Below are 19,320 nucleotides of genomic sequence, written 5' to 3'. Positions count from 1 at the left end.
TCGAGCCTCGCGTGGAACACGATTTCCTTAAAGCAAATTCGGCCCTCCACTAATGGCCTCCCAGGATAGAAGGAATTATCAACAAAATAATAGATTTCGCAAACCGAATTAGAAATTTTTTTTAAGATTTAGAAGAAAGAATTTTCCGTATTTCAACATAGGAAGGAAAATATAATACTATATATTATAAATTTTCAGATTATTTTGTATTTATTCTATGCAAATAATTTATTTCTCTTTCACCAATTTAATTAAATACCAAACATAAACAATATAAAAATAAAAATTAACATGTTGGATGGTTAGAAATTTGTAGGGATGACAATGGGCAGACCTGAGATCCAACCCATTTATTTGGGATTGGTCCAATTATTCGGATATTGGATTCGTATCGGATCAGTTGTGTGTATCCCTTATCGGGTCCGGGTCTCGGGGTTCAATGATGGATAAATTATGTGGGACGGACGAAAATAGAAAATAGGGACAAATTATGTGGGACGGAGGGAGTAATTTGTAAGAGTATTTTTAATGTTAGTAGAAAGTACAGTTACTATACTTTGTTATGGGGTGGACCAAAATAGAAAAAATAGATAGATTGTTAAAGGAGTATACTTATAAAATTTAATTATTTATATTTTAAAATTTTAATTTAAGGATTACTATATAAATTAAAAATAAAATTTACAATCCAATATTAAATTATTTGTATTTTAAAATGTTATAAATTATATTAATAATTTTAGTATAATTAAAAATTTTATATACTCCTATTTAAATTTTATATCTTAATTATAATTTTAAATTTTATTTAAAGTATAGCATAGAAACTAAAAATAATAATTGGATTTTTTTTTATTAAAATATAATATGTATATATATAAATTAATTATTTTTATATTATATTATTGTATTTATTACTCCCTCCGTCCCAGTACAATAGTTCTATCTACCATTTTTGTCCATTCTAAAATAATAGTCTTATTTCCATAAATAATCATATTACTATAAAACTACACTTACTTTTTCATTATTATTACACAATTGTCACTACTTTTTACATTAATACACTCAGAAGGACAAAAAAAGTCATTTATTCTACTTTTTACCAACTACCAATATAATATCAATATTTCTTAAATCTTGTACCAAACATAACCCAGTTTTGGGACAGAGAGAGTATTATTATTAAGAATAAAACATGTAATTTTAATGAAATGTGCTTCCGCTGCCCTCAAGGTGCTTCTTAAAAAAAATACTTTTAAACTTCAAAGGTTGTTTTTTTAGACTGCAAAACACATGGAAAATATTTTTTCTACAAGGAGAAGTCAAAAGTTCATGCCAAAAGTCAATCCAAACGAGACCTTAAACCCATCGTCTCAATATATATATATATATATATAGGCAACCAATAAACCACATAGAGCCTCAAAATCAATAACAAACCTACCTTGTTAATTGAAGAACAAAGGACCGAAAGAGAATCAAATTTGAATAAGACCAAAGAAAACGGAATAGATCACCCTTAAAGCATCGACTTCGAACTGTTTGACAAATAACTTATTAAATAACTGTTAATTTTTTTGTTGTTTGACCAATTAATTAAGTTATTTGGTAAATTAATTGTTTCAAAATGAAAAAAGCTATAGTATTTTTGAGAACAGTATTTTTTATTTTAATATCTATTCTAAAAATAAAATATTCAAATGCTTTTAATTGTCATTTGTAAACAACTAATATTAATATGCTGTTTTACAAATAGTTTAATATAAACAACGAATATAACTACCTAACTACTTAGTCATATGTCAAGTAATCAAATTAGATAACAAGTAATTAAATTAACTAAAATCTATAAGCTAATTGCATGAGATTTTGAAAAGGATCCAATTTTAAATCTCAAACGGGTTCAAGAATGTATTAAAGCGGGTCGGGTCGGGTCCTAATGATAAAATCCAACATGGATTGGATTGAACTAATATTTTTATTTTTAAGTGTATGATCTTCTCCATAATATAATTAAAATCTATAATACTAAGCGAGTCGTCGAGTCCTCGTCTCCGGCTTGACTTGTTTCTCCATCTTCCTCGTCTTCTCCTCTCTTCTTCCTCCTCCTCCTCTCTGTCTCTGTGAGGGCTTCGTCTTTCTTCTTCTCCTCAAGTTTTACACTTCCAAATAAATCTGCAGAATTAAAGTGTTGAGAGTTGGATAACTTCCGTAGAAGAAAACGATAAATCAATCGATCAAGAGGAGGGGGAGAGAGCTGCGACAACCGATTTCACTCTCGGCTGATCTGAGCCAGGCAGTTCTCTTGAGCTTGATGATGTGGTGTCGAAGAGGAACCAAATGAGGAATGGTAGATGACGGGCGGACGGACGTTGTAAGTGGTTCGGTCGGTTTTCTCTCTCTCAATTTCTTTCACTGGTTAGGTTAGGTTAAGTAGTAAGTGTATTTCTGAGAAATAGTTTGGGGATGAACTATATTTCACAAGTTATTGTTAAGGTAGTTTAGTCTTTGGATTTTATTTTAGTTGGACAATGTAATTATGTTATTTTATTTTTTGGAGAATGTAAATTGATGTCTCTCAACAGCGATAATCGCGAGGTCGAATTCAACATCATCTCCGGCAGGTCGATAGCGGCTTGGCTTGGCGGCGCTGCTGGAACAGGCCCACCCTGAGTGGTCGCCGGCGGCGATCAAGTCAGCATTGATGACCACGGCGTACAACGTCGACAACAACGGGAATAATTTAACGGACCTCGCCACCGGGGACGTGTCCCATCCGTTCTCGGGCCACGTCGATCCAAACCGAGCAACGAATCCCGGCCTGATCTACAACATCGATACCCAAAACTACGTCGCGTTTTTGTGCAGCATCGGGTACAATGCGCGGCAAATTACGGCATTCACGAAAGATTCGTCGATCGTGGATTGCAACGCAGTCGGGCTGAAACTCCGGGGGATTTGAACTACCCGTCGTTCTCGGCTGCCTTCTCCGGCTATAAAAGCGTTGTGAAGTATAAACGAAGCATAAGAAATGTCGGGAAGGAGGCGAATGCCGTGTACGAGGTGACAGTGCACGCACCGGACAGCGTGGAAGTGACCGTGACACCGAGTAAATTAGAGTTCGGCGAGAAGGAATACACTCTATCTGGGTCTATAGAGATAAGGATAAATCTAATAAATAAATACAATGGTAATGGTAGTTAGGAAAACATTTCTCCTTCGTATTTGCAAAGCTTTATTCTCTTGGTTCTGTTGGCATGCAGGTGACCTATCGCCACTTAATTTTTAATACGGTTTTAGATTTATATTAAAAAATATAATATATATAGTTTTGTACGAAATATATAATATATAATATATAATTTATCCACTAAAAAATATAATAGTTTAACATAAAATATTACTCCATCCGTCCCACTTAATTTATCCACTTTTTCTATATCTATCTGTCCTATATAAATTCTCTTTTATTTTTTTGAAATATAATTATACACTTTAATCGTATTTTAAAATTCATAATTTATAATTTTTTATTTTAATTAACTTCAGTCATTTTAATCTATAATTATTTTCACTGATATATTTCTTAATTAGTTACTAATTACATCATACCTAAAACTTTGTGCCCCAACTAAAATGGACAAATTAGTTGGGTATTATTTCTTTTACACTACTTTAAACTAAAAATACAAAATTAAGACCAGTAAAATAAATTTTAAATTATTAATCTATTTAAAATATCAGAATTAATGATTATAAATAAATATATGTAATTGTAACAGTATATTCAAATAAAATATTATATTTTTATAGAAGCAATAAAATATAATTTATATATACATATATATATACATATAATATTAAAAAAAGAAATTATTTTAATTTTTATTACATTAGATAGGAGGGTAATATATTTTTGGTAAGTTTTTAAATTAGGTAAGTAGCCGTTAAACATAATGATTTTGATTTTGATTTTAATTTTAATTTTAATATACACATAATATTAAAAAAAGAAATTATTTTAATTTTAGTATATACATAATATTAAAATGTGAAATTATATATGGTAAGTTTTATATTAGGTAAGTAGCCGTTAAGCATAGATTTTGATTTTGATTTTGATTTTAATTTTAAATATACACAAAATATTAAAATTATATATGGTAAGTTTTTTATTTTAGGTAAGTAGCCGTTAAGCATAGATTTTGATTTTGATTTTGATTTTAATTTTAATATACACATAATATTAAAATTTGAAATTATATATGGTAAGTTTTTTATTTTAGGTAAGTAGCCGTTAAGCATAGATTTTGATTTTGATTTTGATTTTGATTTTAATTTTAATATACATATAATATTAAAATGTGAAATTATATATGGTAAGTTTTTTATTTTAGGTAAGTAGCCGTTAAGCATAGATTTTGATTTTGATTTTGATTTTGATTTTAATTTTAATATACACATAATATTAAAATTTGAAATTATATATGGTAAGTTTTTTATTTTAGGTAAGTAGCCGTTAAGCATAGATTTTGATTTTGATTTTGATTTTGATTTTAATTTTAATATACATATAATATTAAAATGTGAAATTATATATGGTAAGTTTTTTATTTTAGGTAAGTAGCCGTTAAGCATAGATTTTGATTTTGATTTTGATTTTGATTTTAATTTTAATATACACATAATATTAAAATTTGAAATTATATATGGTAAGTTTTTTATTTTAGGTAAGTAGCCGTTAAAGCATACATTATAAATATTTTAGATTTTGATTTTGTATACATTATTATAAGTTTTTGGGGCTGCAATGCAAATGCAATGGGGGGTACGAGCAGGGCAGGGGCAGGGGCAGGGGCAGGCGCAGGGGGAATTCCGAGAAGGGGATGAAGAAGGTTTTGTGAAGAGGGTTCTGGAGAATTTCGGGGGGCAGGGGTAGGGGCAGCTGGAATTCCAAGAAGGGGATGAATAAGGTTTTGTGAGGAGGGTTCTGGAGAATTTCGGGGGGCAGGGGCAGGCGCAGGCGCAGGGAGAATTCCGAGAAGGGGATGAAGAAGGTTTTGTGAAGAGGGTTCTGGAGAATTTCGGGGGGCAGGGGCAGGCGCAGGCGCAGGGGGAATTCCGATAAGGGGATGAAGAAGGTTTTGTGAAGAGGGTTCTGGAGAATTTCAGGGATCCAGCGGTCGACACTTGTGTTTGTGTTCTCGACGAGTAAGTTCTGAGATTTACTTTTACTGCTCCAGTGGTAATGTAATTTTGGTGAAGTCTTCAATATTTACAAGGGTTTAGAGCCTTTTTTGCTGCTATATTCATTGGTAAAATACAAATTAATTGTTACTTTATTTTAAGTGGTTATTTCTATATGTTTCTTTTTAAGTCTTGGGTGATGCTCAAGCATCTGAGTGTTGTTTTCGACACGGTTGCATGACTGGTGTTTGCTGTGTATGATTATGGTTGAATCGAATTGATTGAGTTGGCACTCACAGGCTAGCAGTTAGAACACATGATGCTGATGTTTAGAGGATTTCTTTTTGTCTTGTGTTAATCATTCAAGAAAACTTTTCTTGAAAAATTTTAGAATCCAATTTTGGAATTTTTATCTTGGAAAATCGCATTTATTTTCTCATATTGCATATAGAGTTAGAATTATTTTTATATCCCGGGACTTGCATGCATTAATTTTGTTTCTATATTTTATACTAACTTATTTTCAAATGTTTTTAATTTGTAGGTAAAGCTCATGTGGAGACGAGGGGATCCGCAAAGATCCTTCAATCTCGATTTTAAATCCAAGGTAAGTGATATTAATATTATTTTATTGTTTCCTATACATATATACTAATATCTATTTTGAATCTTTCTAGATACATACGATCGGGAGTGGCCGGATGATCGGACGACCGAATACATCATAGGGAGTAATCCGTCCCTTTCCTTTCACATTTATGCTTTTAATTTAATTTAGCATTATGCATATAGAAATAGATTTATTTTTACGTCAGTCCCGGGACATGCATGCATTAATTTTGTTTCTATATTTTATACTAACTTATTTTCAAGTGTTTTTAATTTGTAGGTAAAGCTTAGGTGGAGACGAGGGGATCCGCAAAGATCCTTCGATCTCGATTTCAAATCCAAGGTAAGTGATTTTAATATTATTTTTTCGTTTCCTATATATATACTAATATCTATTTTAAATCTTTTTAGATGCATACGAGAGGGAGCGGCCGGACGACCGAACACAACATAGGGAGTAATTCGTCCCTATCCTTTTACATTTATGCATTTAATTTAATTTAGCATTATGCATATAGAAATAGATTTATTTTTACGTCAGTCCCGGGACATGCATGCATTAATTTTGTTTCTATATTTTATACTAACTTATTTTCAAGTGTTTTTAATTTGTAGGTAAAGCTTAGGTGGAGACGAGGGGATCCGCAAAGATCCTTCGATCTCGATTTCAAATCCAAGGTAAGTGATTTTAATATTATTTTTTCGTTTCCTATATATATACTAATATCTATTTTAAATCTTTTTAGATGCATACGAGAGGGAGCGGCCGGACGACCGAACACAACATAGGGAGTAAGTCGTCCCTATCCTTTCACATTTATGCATTTAATTTAATTTAGCATTATGCATATAGAAATAGATTTATTTTTACGTCAGTCCCGGGACATGCATGCATTAATTTTGTTTCTATATTTTATACTAACTTATTTTCAAGTGTTTTTAATTTGTAGGTAAAGCTTAGGTGGAGACGAGGGGATCCGCAAAGATCCTTCGATCTCGATTTCAAATCCAAGGTAAGTGATTTTAATATTATTTTTTCGTTTCCTATATATATACTAATATCTATTTTAAATCTTTTTAGATGCATACGAGAGGGAGCGGCCGGACGACCGAACACAACATAGGGAGTAATTCGTCCCTATCCTTTTACATTTATGCATTTAATTTAATTTAGCATTATGCATATAGAAATAGATTTATTTTTACGTCAGTCCCGGGACATGCATGCATTAATTTTGTTTCTATATTTTATACTAACTTATTTTCAAGTGTTTTTAATTTGTAGGTAAAGCTTAGGTGGAGACGAGGGGATCCGCAAAGATCCTTCGATCTCGATTTCAAATCCAAGGTAAGTGATTTTAATATTATTTTTTCGTTTCCTATATATATACTAATATCTATTTTAAATCTTTTTAGATGCATACGAGAGGGAGCGGCCGGACGACCGAACACAACATAGGGAGTAATTCGTCCCTATCCTTTTACATTTATGCATTTAATTTAATTTAGCATTATGCATATAGAAATAGATTTATTTTTACGTCAGTCCCGGGACATGCATGCATTAATTTTGTTTCTATATTTTATACTAACTTATTTTCAAGTGTTTTTAATTTGTAGGTAAAGCTTAGGTGGAGACGAGGGGATCCGCAAAGATCCTTCGATCTCGATTTCAAATCCAAGGTAAGTGATTTTAATATTATTTTTTCGTTTCCTATATATATACTAATATCTATTTTAAATCTTTTTAGATGCATACGAGAGGGAGCGGCCGGACGACCGAACACAACATAGGGAGTAATTCGTCCCTATCCTTTTACATTTATGCATTTAATTTAATTTAGCATTATGCATATAGAAATAGATTTATTTTTACGTCAGTCCCGGGACATGCATGCATTAATTTTGTTTCTATATTTTATACTAACTTATTTTCAAGTGTTTTTAATTTGTAGGTAAAGCTTAGGTGGAGACGAGGGGATCCGCAAATATCCTTCGATCTCGATTTCAAATCCAAGGTAAGTGATTTTAATATTATTTTTTCGTTTCCTATATATATACTAATATCTATTTTAAATCTTTTTAGATGCATACGAGAGGGAGCGGCCGGACGACCGAACACAACATAGGGAGTAATTCGTCCCTATCCTTTCACATTTATGCTTTTAATTTAATTTAGCATTATGCATATAGAAATAGATTTATTTTTACGTCAGTCCCGGGACATGCATGCATTAATTTTGTTTCTATATTTTATACTAACTTATTTTCAAGTGTTTTTAATTTGTAGGTAAAGCTTAGGTGGAGACGAGGGGATCCGCAAAGATCCTTCGATCTCGATTTCAAATCCGAGGTAAGTGATTTTAATATTATTTTTTCGTTTCCTATATATATACTAATATCTATTTTAAATCTTTTTAGATGCATACGAGAGGGAGCGGCCGGACGACCGAACACAACATAGGGAGTAATTCGTCCCTATCCTTTTACATTTATGCATTTAATTTAATTTAGCATTATGCATATAGAAATAGATTTATTTTTACGTCAGTCCCGGGACATGCATGCATTAATTTTGTTTCTATATTTTATACTAACTTATTTTAAAGTGTTTTTAATTTGTAGGTAAAGCTTAGGTGGAGACGAGGGGATCCGCAAATATCCTTCGATCTCGATTTCAAATCCAAGGTAAGTGATTTTAATATTATTTTTTCGTTTCCTATATATATACTAATATCTATTTTAAATCTTTTTAGATGCATACGAGAGGGAGCGGCCGGACGACCGAACACAACATAGGGAGTAATTCGTCCCTATCCTTTTACATTTATGCATTTAATTTAATTTAGCATTATGCATATAGAAATAGATTTATTTTTACGTCAGTCCCGGGACATGCATGCATTAATTTTGTTTCTATATTTTATACTAACTTATTTTCAAGTGTTTTTAATTTGTAGGTAAAGCTTAGGTGGAGACGAGGGGATCCGCAAATATCCTTCGATCTCGATTTCAAATCCAAGGTAAGTGATTTTAATATTATTTTTTCGTTTCCTATATATATACTAATATCTATTTTAAATCTTTTTAGATGCATACGAGAGGGAGCGGCCGGACGACCGAACACAACATAGGGAGTAATTCGTCCCTATCCTTTTACATTTATGCATTTAATTTAATTTAGCATTATGCATATAGAAATAGATTTATTTTTACGTCAGTCCCGGGACATGCATGCATTAATTTTGTTTCTATATTTTATACTAACTTATTTTCAAGTGTTTTTAATTTGTAGGTAAAGCTTAGGTGGAGACGAGGGGATCCGCAAAGATCCTTCGATCTCGATTTCAAATCCAAGGTAAGTGATTTTAATATTATTTTTTCGTTTCCTATATATATACTAATATCTATTTTAAATCTTTTTAGATGCATACGAGAGGGAGCGGCCGGACGACCGAACACAACATAGGGAGTAATTCGTCCCTATCCTTTTACATTTATGCATTTAATTTAATTTAGCATTATGCATATAGAAATAGATTTATTTTTACGTCAGTCCCGGGACATGCATGCATTAATTTTGTTTCTATATTTTATACTAACTTATTTTCAAGTGTTTTTAATTTGTAGGTAAAGCTTAGGTGGAGACGAGGGGATCCGCAAAGATCCTTCGATCTCGATTTCAAATCCAAGGTAAGTGATTTTAATATTATTTTTTCGTTTCCTATATATATACTAATATCTATTTTAAATCTTTTTAGATGCATACGAGAGGGAGCGGCCGGACGACCGAACACAACATAGGGAGTAATTCGTCCCTATCCTTTTACATTTATGTATTTAATTTAATTTAGCATTATGCATATAGAAATAGATTTATTTTTACGTCAGTCCCGGGACATGCATGCATTAATTTTGTTTCTATATTTTATACTAACTTATTTTCAAGTGTTTTTAATTTGTAGGTAAAGCTTAGGTGGAGACGAGGGGATCCGCAAAGATCCTTCGATCTCGATTTCAAATCCAAGGTAAGTGATTTTAATATTATTTTTTCGTTTCCTATATATATACTAATATCTATTTTAAATCTTTTTAGATGCATACGAGAGGGAGCGGCCGGACGACCGAACACAACATAGGGAGTAATTCGTCCCTATCCTTTTACATTTATGCATTTAATTTAATTTAGCATTATGCATATAGAAATAGATTTATTTTTACGTCAGTCCCGGGACATGCATGCATTAATTTTGTTTCTATATTTTATACTAACTTATTTTCAAGTGTTTTTAATTTGTAGGTAAAGCTTAGGTGGAGACGAGGGGATCCGCAAAGATCCTTCGATCTCGATTTCAAATCCAAGGTAAGTGATTTTAATATTATTTTTTCGTTTCCTATATATATACTAATATCTATTTTAAATCTTTTTAGATGCATACGAGAGGGAGCGGCCGGACGACCGAACACAACATAGGGAGTAATTCGTCCCTATCCTTTTACATTTATGCATTTAATTTAATTTAGCATTATGCATATAGAAATAGATTTATTTTTACGTCAGTCCCGGGACATGCATGCATTAATTTTGTTTCTATATTTTATACTAACTTATTTTCAAGTGTTTTTAATTTGTAGGTAAAGCTTAGGTGGAGACGAGGGGATCCGCAAAGATCCTTCGATCTCGATTTCAAATCCAAGGTAAGTGATTTTAATATTATTTTTTCGTTTCCTATATATATACTAATATCTATTTTAAATCTTTTTAGATGCATACGAGAGGGAGCGGCCGGACGACCGAACACAACATAGGGAGTAATTCGTCCCTATCCTTTTACATTTATGCATTTAATTTAATTTAGCATTATGCATATAGAAATAGATTTATTTTTACGTCAGTCCCGGGACATGCATGCATTAATTTTGTTTCTATATTTTATACTAACTTATTTTCAAGTGTTTTTAATTTGTAGGTAAAGCTTAGGTGGAGACGAGGGGATCCGCAAAGATCCTTCGATCTCGATTTCAAATCCAAGGTAAGTGATTTTAATATTATTTTTTCGTTTCCTATATATATATACTAATATCTATTTTAAATCTTTTTAGATGCATACGAGAGGGAGCGGCCGGACGACCGAACACAACATAGGGAGTAATCCGTCCCTTTCCTTTCACATTTATGCTTTTAATTTAATTTAGCATTATGCATATAGAAATAGATTTATTTTTACGTCAGTCCCGGGACATGCATGCATTAATTTTGTTTCTATATTTTATACTAACTTATTTTCAAGTGTTTTTAATTTGTAGGTAAAGCTTAGGTGGAGACGAGGGGATCCGCAAAGATCCTTCGATCTCGATTTCAAATCCAAGGTAAGTGATTTTAATATTATTTTTTCGTTTCCTATATATATACTAATATCTATTTTAAATCTTTTTAGATGCATACGAGAGGGAGCGGCCGGACGACCGAACACAACATAGGGAGTAATTCGTCCCTATCCTTTTACATTTATGCATTTAATTTAATTTAGCATTATGCATATAGAAATAGATTTATTTTTACGTCAGTCCCGGGACATGCATGCATTAATTTTGTTTCTATATTTTATACTAACTTATTTTCAAGTGTTTTTAATTTGTAGGTAAAGCTTAGGTGGAGACGAGGGGATCCGCAAAGATCCTTCGATCTCGATTTCAAATCCAAGGTAAGTGATTTTAATATTATTTTTTCGTTTCCTATATATATACTAATATCTATTTTAAATCTTTTTAGATGCATACGAGAGGGAGCGGCCGGACGACCGAACACAACATAGGGAGTAATTCGTCCCTATCCTTTTACATTTATGCATTTAATTTAATTTAGCATTATGCATATAGAAATAGATTTATTTTTACGTCAGTCCCGGGACATGCATGCATTAATTTTGTTTCTATATTTTGTACTAACTTATTTTCAAGTGTTTTCAATTTGTAGGTAAAGCATATGTGGAGACGAGGGGATCCGCAAAGATCCTTCGATCTCGATTTCAAATCCAAGGTAAGTGATTTTAATATTATTTTTTTGTTTTTTTATATATATACTAATATCTATTTTAAATTTTTTTAGATGCATACCATAGGGAGCGGCCGGACGACCGAACAAAACATAGGGAGTAATTCGTCCCTATCCTTTTACATTTACGCATTTAGTTTAATTTAGCATTATGCAAATAGAAATAGATTTATTTTTACGTCAGTCCCGGGACATGCATGCATTAATTTTGTTTCGATAATTTATACTAACTTATTTTCAAGTGTTTTTATTTTGTAGGTAAAGCTTATGTGGAGACTAGGGGATCCGCAAGATCTTCGATCTCGATTTCAAATCCAAGGTAACTGATTTTAATATTATTTTTTTGTTTCATATATATATACTAATATCTATTTTAAATCTTTTTAGATGCATACCATAGGGAGCGGCCGGACGACCAAACAAAACATAGGGAGTAATTCGTCCCTATCCTTTTACATTTACGCATTTAGTTTAATTTAGCATTATGCATATAAAAATAGATTTATTTTTACGTCGGTCCCGGGACATGCATGCATTAATTTTGTTTCTATATTTTATACTAACTTATTTTCAAGTGTTTTCAATTTGTAGGTAAAGCTTATGTGGAGACGAAGGGATTCGCAAAGATCCTTCGATCTCGATTTCAAATCCAAGGTAACTGATTTTAATATTATTTTTTTGTTTCCTATATATATACTAATATCTATTTTAAATCTTTTTAGATGCATACGAGAGGGAGCGGCCGGACGACCGAACACAACATAGGGAGTAATTCGTCCCTATCCTTTTACATTTATGCATTTAATTAAATTTAGCATTATGCATACAGAAATAGATTTATTTTTACGTCGGTCCCGGGACATGCATGCATTAATTTCTGCAAATTGTTACGTGCTAGGCACGGTCCAATTTATTAAAATAATTGAAGTAAAAATATTTTTTAATATAATATTAACTTTAAAATAAAATTAATAATTAATTAACGTTTAATTTCTTAATTATCAATAAAAGTATTTTGTCCTAATTATATCAATTTAGATTAATATAATTTATTTTTTAATAAAAAAAGACAAATTATTTTTAAATCTAATATTAAAAATTTGGGCTGGGCTGGCCCGGTATAATTTCAAACCGGGCCATGCCTTGGTTTGGGTTTTCAAGCCCAATGCAAAATCAGGCCGGGCCTATCGGGCTTGAATTTTAAAACGGCCCGTGCCAGCCCAAAAAAAATATTACTCCCTCCCTCGCGAAAAATGCACAAATTTTTTGCGTGGCGGGGGAGTAATACCAGCTTTATAAATTGCCACATTTTTTTTTCAAAAATGATATAACTTTATCAAATAATGGAAGCAAGATACCTTGAAATATGAATCCACCAATATGCTGAAGCTTTTTTCTTTAAATCCGCCGATATGCTGAAGCTTTTCCCAGGAATACCTTTGTATCGAACTGCAATGGTGCACCAGAGAAGTCATTTCCCAATACTTTTGCATATACCTCTTGAAAGTAAGAGATTTAAGTAAAAAAAAACACAAATCATGCTTATACTGGTCTTTTATATAACTGTTATTATGAAATTGCCCAAAGCATTATTATTACGAAATACAGTTCATCAAATTCTCTATACTAAGACTACTTTGTACCAGCTCGCAAACAATCTGTTCATAACTCAGGGGAAGACAAAAATGCCCATGAGAAAATTATTAAGCACAACATGACTACTATTTTAAACTTTTTAAATAAAATTTGACCCATTTGTCTTATGGAAATATGTTCAACAATTAGTGGACAAAAATTAATGTTCACACATACATACACATGAATACTAGAAATCATATTACTCTTTTTGTACATTTTTTTTATTATAAAACTCAAAATGTAACAAAAAGTACATATTCATTTAAGTAACATGTTGCAATACTTCAAACACACATTCGACTGCGCATACCTGCAACACCCGTAGGTTTATTTGCAATAGTTTTATTTGTAAGAGGAAATAAAATATATTAATTGAGAAGATAAATATTGCATTTAAATAATATAATTTAGATAAAAGAAAATTTCTAATCCTGCTCTCTTCAATTTTTATTTGCAATACTTTTATAATTTTTTTTAATTATAAAATAGAAAAAAAAATGAAGCTATAAAAAAATTTTAAAAAATCAGAATATTTCACATTAAATTGATAGTTGATAAAAAAAAATATATATATGAGTATAAAAAATAGTAGGATTTGTGTAACAATAATGAAAAAATAAGATTAAATCTTGCAGGATTTTACATGCTCGAGACGTACGTCCCATCACTAGTGATTTCATTAGTATTATAAATATAAAAATATTAATATTTAAATTATAAAAATTTTAAAAAGTTATTTCTAAAAATAAATAAAAACAAAACGGTCATATTTTAAAAGATTTTTTTTTATCCGAATGATTTCATTAGTATTATAGTAATATATATATATAATATGAATAATTTTTAATTATAAAGATTTTTTTAAAAAAAAAATTACTTGTAAAAATAAATAGAGACCATAGCTGTCATACATAATATAATATCACTAATGGTTTCCTTAATTACTAATCACCAACAGACTTGGATTGGGCAAGAACAAAGAATGAAGGAAAGGTAGACGAGCTAGGGATGGAGGTGGAGAGAAGAGATGGAGATGGAAATGGAAAATATTCTGAATAAAATGAGACAGTCGAGAGAGTTAGTTACTTACTTGAGCAGGCAGAGAGCAGAGAGCATTGCAGCACATATTTCCCCTACGGACTGAGTGATGCATATACATACCCCCACCCCTCCTCAGCAATGCCCACTCACTCTGCTGCAGAGAAAGGAAAGGGAACACATATAATATAACATCCAATACTTTTGTTTTTCTTACAGCAAAACAAAACTTAAGTCGACACAACGAGACCATCAAAAATCTATTTAAATAAATGATGGAATGAATGAATGAATTAAAATCTGCATTGTGACTGATGCTCTCTTAATTACCGAATCATGTGACCTTTTTAGCTTTCTGACTTCCTCCAAGAAGGATCTCTATTGATTGTGAAAATCTAGATAAAATATATACCAAAATTGACATGTTATATACATAGATGCCTAAAAGTTTTCACTAGCATATAGAATAAGACTAACTGTTCAGAAACTGGTATGCCAAAATGCATTGAGAATCTCCATGCATCTAGCACTAATGTCAGGTTTGATGGACAAGTGCTAAGGAGGATGCTCATGGAACAAAAAGTAAAAACCATATGTACGTAGATATGAAATCCATCGGTAGTACAAATAATTACTGTGATTTAACTCAAACAAAAATTTGTTGACTTACCTGATCCATTGAGAATCTTGATCATGTTACGAGCAGCACCCCTAACCACAAGGCAGAAGTCTCTCTTCAAACCAACATACTTGGCATATTTCTATACAACAAGAAAATAAATAACTAATAATAAATGAGAGCCCAAATTTCAGAATCTACGTCAAGATGATGAGACTATAGATATAATTATAATTGGTATAAAAAAACTTCAAATTGCACTTTAAAACAATTTTTCAAATAACAATACATTATATATATATATATATATCAACATTGAACTTCTCAAACCAAAGCTCCTCCATATTGGTTTAGGCATCAAGCCAGTGATACAAAGCAAATATAATAAGAAAATTCTAGGAAGATGAATGTGCAACAAGTTGCTTTTTACCTCATTGACAGGGGCCTCATTGTCTCTTATAAGTGCATCATGCCCGTCGATTTCCTTTCCAAATTCTGTCTTCAGAAGATCCCTCGAATTTCCAACAACAGCACAAGTTTGAAACATGTGAGGATGAAAGGGTGGCTTTGCAGGTAGGAGCACATTAAGATGTTCCTCACAAAGAGTCATGTTGTAGCATTTAGCTGCTCCTCTACAATGAAAAGAATAAGAGGAAATAGACGTTGATAAAATTTTAAACTGCAGTTAATTTTTGAAATTGAACACCCAAAGACAACATACAACATACAGCATACGGCATGCACTCTCCCCTTTATCACTATTCTCACCTAATACAAACACCAAATTACAACAACCAACCAAAACGAAACCGAAATCTTAAATGAGCACGGTTTTGTTCTACAGCGGGTGCTATCTTCTACTCATTTCCTTCCAAAATGTCGGGGATCATTTACTTGTGCTTTTATGAATCCTTTTGCAAATACAATTTTCTATACCTCGGCTCTATGCAAAAAATCAAATCAAATCAAACCCCTATTTTTCTATTCAAAAAATTCAAATCCAAAACATCGAAAACATCCCAAACCACACAAGTAAACACTAGCAAGATCTCAAAAGCCAAAGCCAGTATAGTAAATCAACTTTGAAGACCCCATCCATGAGAAACAACTAAAACTGCAAAAGCATTATTCTATATCATCATTCAATCACTCACTGATCTTTAATCTACTCATTGAAATATATCAGGATCAGATCAGATCATCACCATAATCATCACTACACTGCTACAATACTCACAAGATGATCAACATAAAGTTGTATTATTAACTGGAACAAGGAGAGCTTCGAAGTCATACCTGATCAGAATCGCTGATTCATTCACTCACACGGTAGGCTTCCGCTCGAATTCATTCCCAGGATCATCCGTGCTCGGAAATGCCTGAATTCCAGTCACCATAGCATCAGGCGGACCTCACCTCTCCTACACCGCTGCTCCATCTCCTCAACCTTCTCCCGGAAACAACGCCTCCACAGATCCATCCCCTTTGCATTATCAATCGTCCAATTCCGATAGAACACACCTTGCACTCTCCCCCTTATCACCATTCTCACCTGATTCAAACACCAAATTAGAACGAAACAGAAATTTATTAATGAAATTGAGAAATCGCTTACTGTTTTGACAGAGGCCTCCTCCTGCGGCGAGTTCATCGAGGACATAGTAGAGAATAGAGTGCGTAGACGGCGTCGGAGCAGAGGAGGAGGAGGAAGACGAAGACGACGGTGCAGCGGAGGAGGAGGAGGAGGATGAGGAAGAAAGAGAAGTATGATGAGGCCGTAGCGTAGAAGAAGAGGAGGTCGCGCGCATGTCGGCGGCAGAGCGCATTGGCATTGGCATTTGGGGTTTTTCAAATAAATGTGTTAAGTCAATTATTTTTTTCAAAAATTAGATCTTAATAAGTTGATATAACTTTCTTTTTTATATAATACACTTACTTTATTTTTTAGATATTTAATTTTAATATTAAAATATTATTATCTATCAGTCTTTGTATTCAACAAAACCTACTTATTTTTACGTGACGGAAAGAGTATTTATTAATATTCATCATTTTTATTTTTCTAAAAATTCGGATATTTTTATTAACCAAAATTATAAATTATAAATAAATCGAAATCTAAATTTATACTTTTAAATTTTAATCGAATTGAAGCAATTAATCGAATAATATATGTAATTTAGTCATTATTTATATAATGTAGATGTATTAAATATTAATTTAGTGACTACTGTCAAACAAAGTATGATAAAAATATTATAATAGTAGTCTAATTTTAAACATTGATGATTATTATTTCTTATTTGGGATGAAAATGATCCAAATGTCAAATAATTTAATTATTATCCAATAAGAAATTAATTATTTAATTTTTTTGTCTTAATTTATAATTATAATAAAAATAATCATATTAAAATATCCCTAATTTTTAATAAAGAAATATTTATTAATTAATAGTCACACTAGGCAAACCATGTGTGGCAAGGCAAGACCTGAAGGAGTTGGAGTTTGAACTCATTATTTCACGGTCACGAGTCCATTCCGACACCACTAGGCCATCGCTTACGAAACGAGGTAGTAGTATTTTATTAGTTAGCGAAAGTGTGTAAGAGTTTTTTGATATTTTTGTCTTTTGACTTTATATATAAAGTAATTGTATGTATAATATAGTGTGTATTTTGTATTTTTTTTATAGTAAAAAATATACAAAATAGTTTAAAAAATGAAAATATTATGATTTTTTACTATGAAAAATAAATGAAAATAATTTTATATTGATACATAGTGCAAATTATTATAAAAAATAAAAATAATCTTTATTAGTCTCTATATGAAATAAATTAGACAAATATAAAATTATTTTAATGTTAAATATGCAAAAAAATAAAAAATAGTACTCTTTTTTATAAGACATGTAATATATATTGAGAATTATGTTAGTTTTAAAAAATATATATTTTAATGAACAAAACCCAAAAACTTAAATCGACAAAATATAAACAAAAAAACATCATTCATTTACAATTTTGAGGCTATGTTTATTATTATTTTTTTTGTTTCAATAAATATAATTTTTTTTTAATATAAATATCGATTATCGAATACTTATTTTGTATTTAATTAACCATACCATTAAAATATTTTTTCTATTTAAAATGTTATAAAAAAAAAAAAAAAAAAAAATTCAAAATATCAACAATAAGTTAAGCTCTATTTAGAGTTTTATTTTTTTATTTTTTATTTTTTAAGAATGAAAATAATAAAACTAATTGAATATTTGATGTGCAATAAAATAATTATATTTACCAAAAATTCAAAAAATATAAAAGTAAATATATAGTTTAGTATTCAAATGCTACTACAATTAATGTTACAACAAATAGCAGAGTAAATCAAACTAAATTTCAATATAGCTTACGTTGTGTTTGTTTACGAGGTATTGTTTTTAAAATAGTAAAATTTTGGATTCAAATAATTATTTGATTTGATATAAATATATATTGAAATGATATTTTGAATATAAAATTAAATTTTATTATAATGAAAATATATATTTGATTTAATACTCTTTTTTTAGTAAAAAATTTTAAGAATAGAAAAACTAAAATAAATCTCACAAACAACACACCCTTAATATTAATAATTAATTTTAATTTACGAAATAGTATACGAGCTTTATAGAATAACCATTATAATAATTGCATTAATAAATAATGAACTTAATTAGTTGTTACTTACCAAAAACCCACCAAATTTTATTATTCTTAAATTTTCCTGACAATTAAGTTATGTTTTTATTTGTTATATATATTTCTTTATTTTCATATTTAATTTTAAAAAGATTGATATATTGTTTTTAGTGAAAAGTTATGTTAAATATAAATTTTAAGCAATAGATTTTTGTATTAAAAATAACAAACGAATAAAATAATTTTGATATATATATTTAGGGTGTGTTTGGTACAGGGAATTAACCGAATAAAATGTTTCTATTTCTCTTGTTTATTTGAATTAAAGAAATAAAACTTAAAAATAAATTAATTTTCATTTTTCTCTCGTATCCTGACAAATGAAGAAAAATGATATTGTAGTATATTATTATTATTTATTTTTTTTATTATTTAATTTTTATAATCTTTAAAATTATATTATTTCCATTTACAAAAATCAC

The 19,320-nt window shown here is 30.5% G+C and overlaps 3 long non-coding RNA genes across 8 annotated transcripts; 2 read left to right on the top strand and 1 right to left on the bottom strand.

Moving 5' to 3' along the window:
* Positions 1 to 1,818: 1,818 nt before the first annotated feature.
* LOC127239668 (uncharacterized) lies at positions 1,819 to 16,987 on the bottom strand. 6 transcript variants are annotated; one of them, XR_007836190.1, is made up of 8 exons: positions 16,765 to 16,987; positions 16,446 to 16,701; positions 15,580 to 15,781; positions 15,201 to 15,291; positions 14,861 to 14,925; positions 14,583 to 14,687; positions 13,213 to 13,303; positions 1,819 to 2,178 (listed from the first exon to the last, which is right to left on the bottom strand). It is a non-coding gene; the product is annotated as an uncharacterized LOC127239668 (long non-coding RNA). The 6 variants fall into 6 exon arrangements; XR_007836192.1 differs by having other exon boundaries at positions 14,583 to 14,684; XR_007836191.1 differs by having other exon boundaries at positions 14,861 to 14,908.
* Positions 4,948 to 5,942, top strand: LOC127239670 (uncharacterized). Its single transcript, XR_007836194.1, has 4 exons — positions 4,948 to 5,060; positions 5,145 to 5,214; positions 5,735 to 5,797; positions 5,868 to 5,942. It is a non-coding gene; the product is annotated as an uncharacterized LOC127239670 (long non-coding RNA).
* LOC127239669 (uncharacterized) lies at positions 7,757 to 13,880 on the top strand. The gene is made up of 9 exons (XR_007836193.1): positions 7,757 to 7,817; positions 7,886 to 8,152; positions 8,221 to 8,822; positions 9,896 to 10,162; positions 10,903 to 11,106; positions 11,777 to 11,839; positions 11,909 to 12,173; positions 12,242 to 12,508; positions 12,577 to 13,880. It is a non-coding gene; the product is annotated as an uncharacterized LOC127239669 (long non-coding RNA).
* Positions 16,988 to 19,320: the final 2,333 nt, after the last annotated feature.

Source organism: Andrographis paniculata, unplaced genomic scaffold (genome assembly GCF_009805555.1).
Source record: "Andrographis paniculata isolate CXL003 unplaced genomic scaffold, ASM980555v1 Contig78END, whole genome shotgun sequence".
NCBI lineage: Eukaryota > Viridiplantae > Streptophyta > Magnoliopsida > Lamiales > Acanthaceae > Andrographis > Andrographis paniculata.
This window is presented reverse-complemented; position numbering and strand designations above follow the sequence as displayed.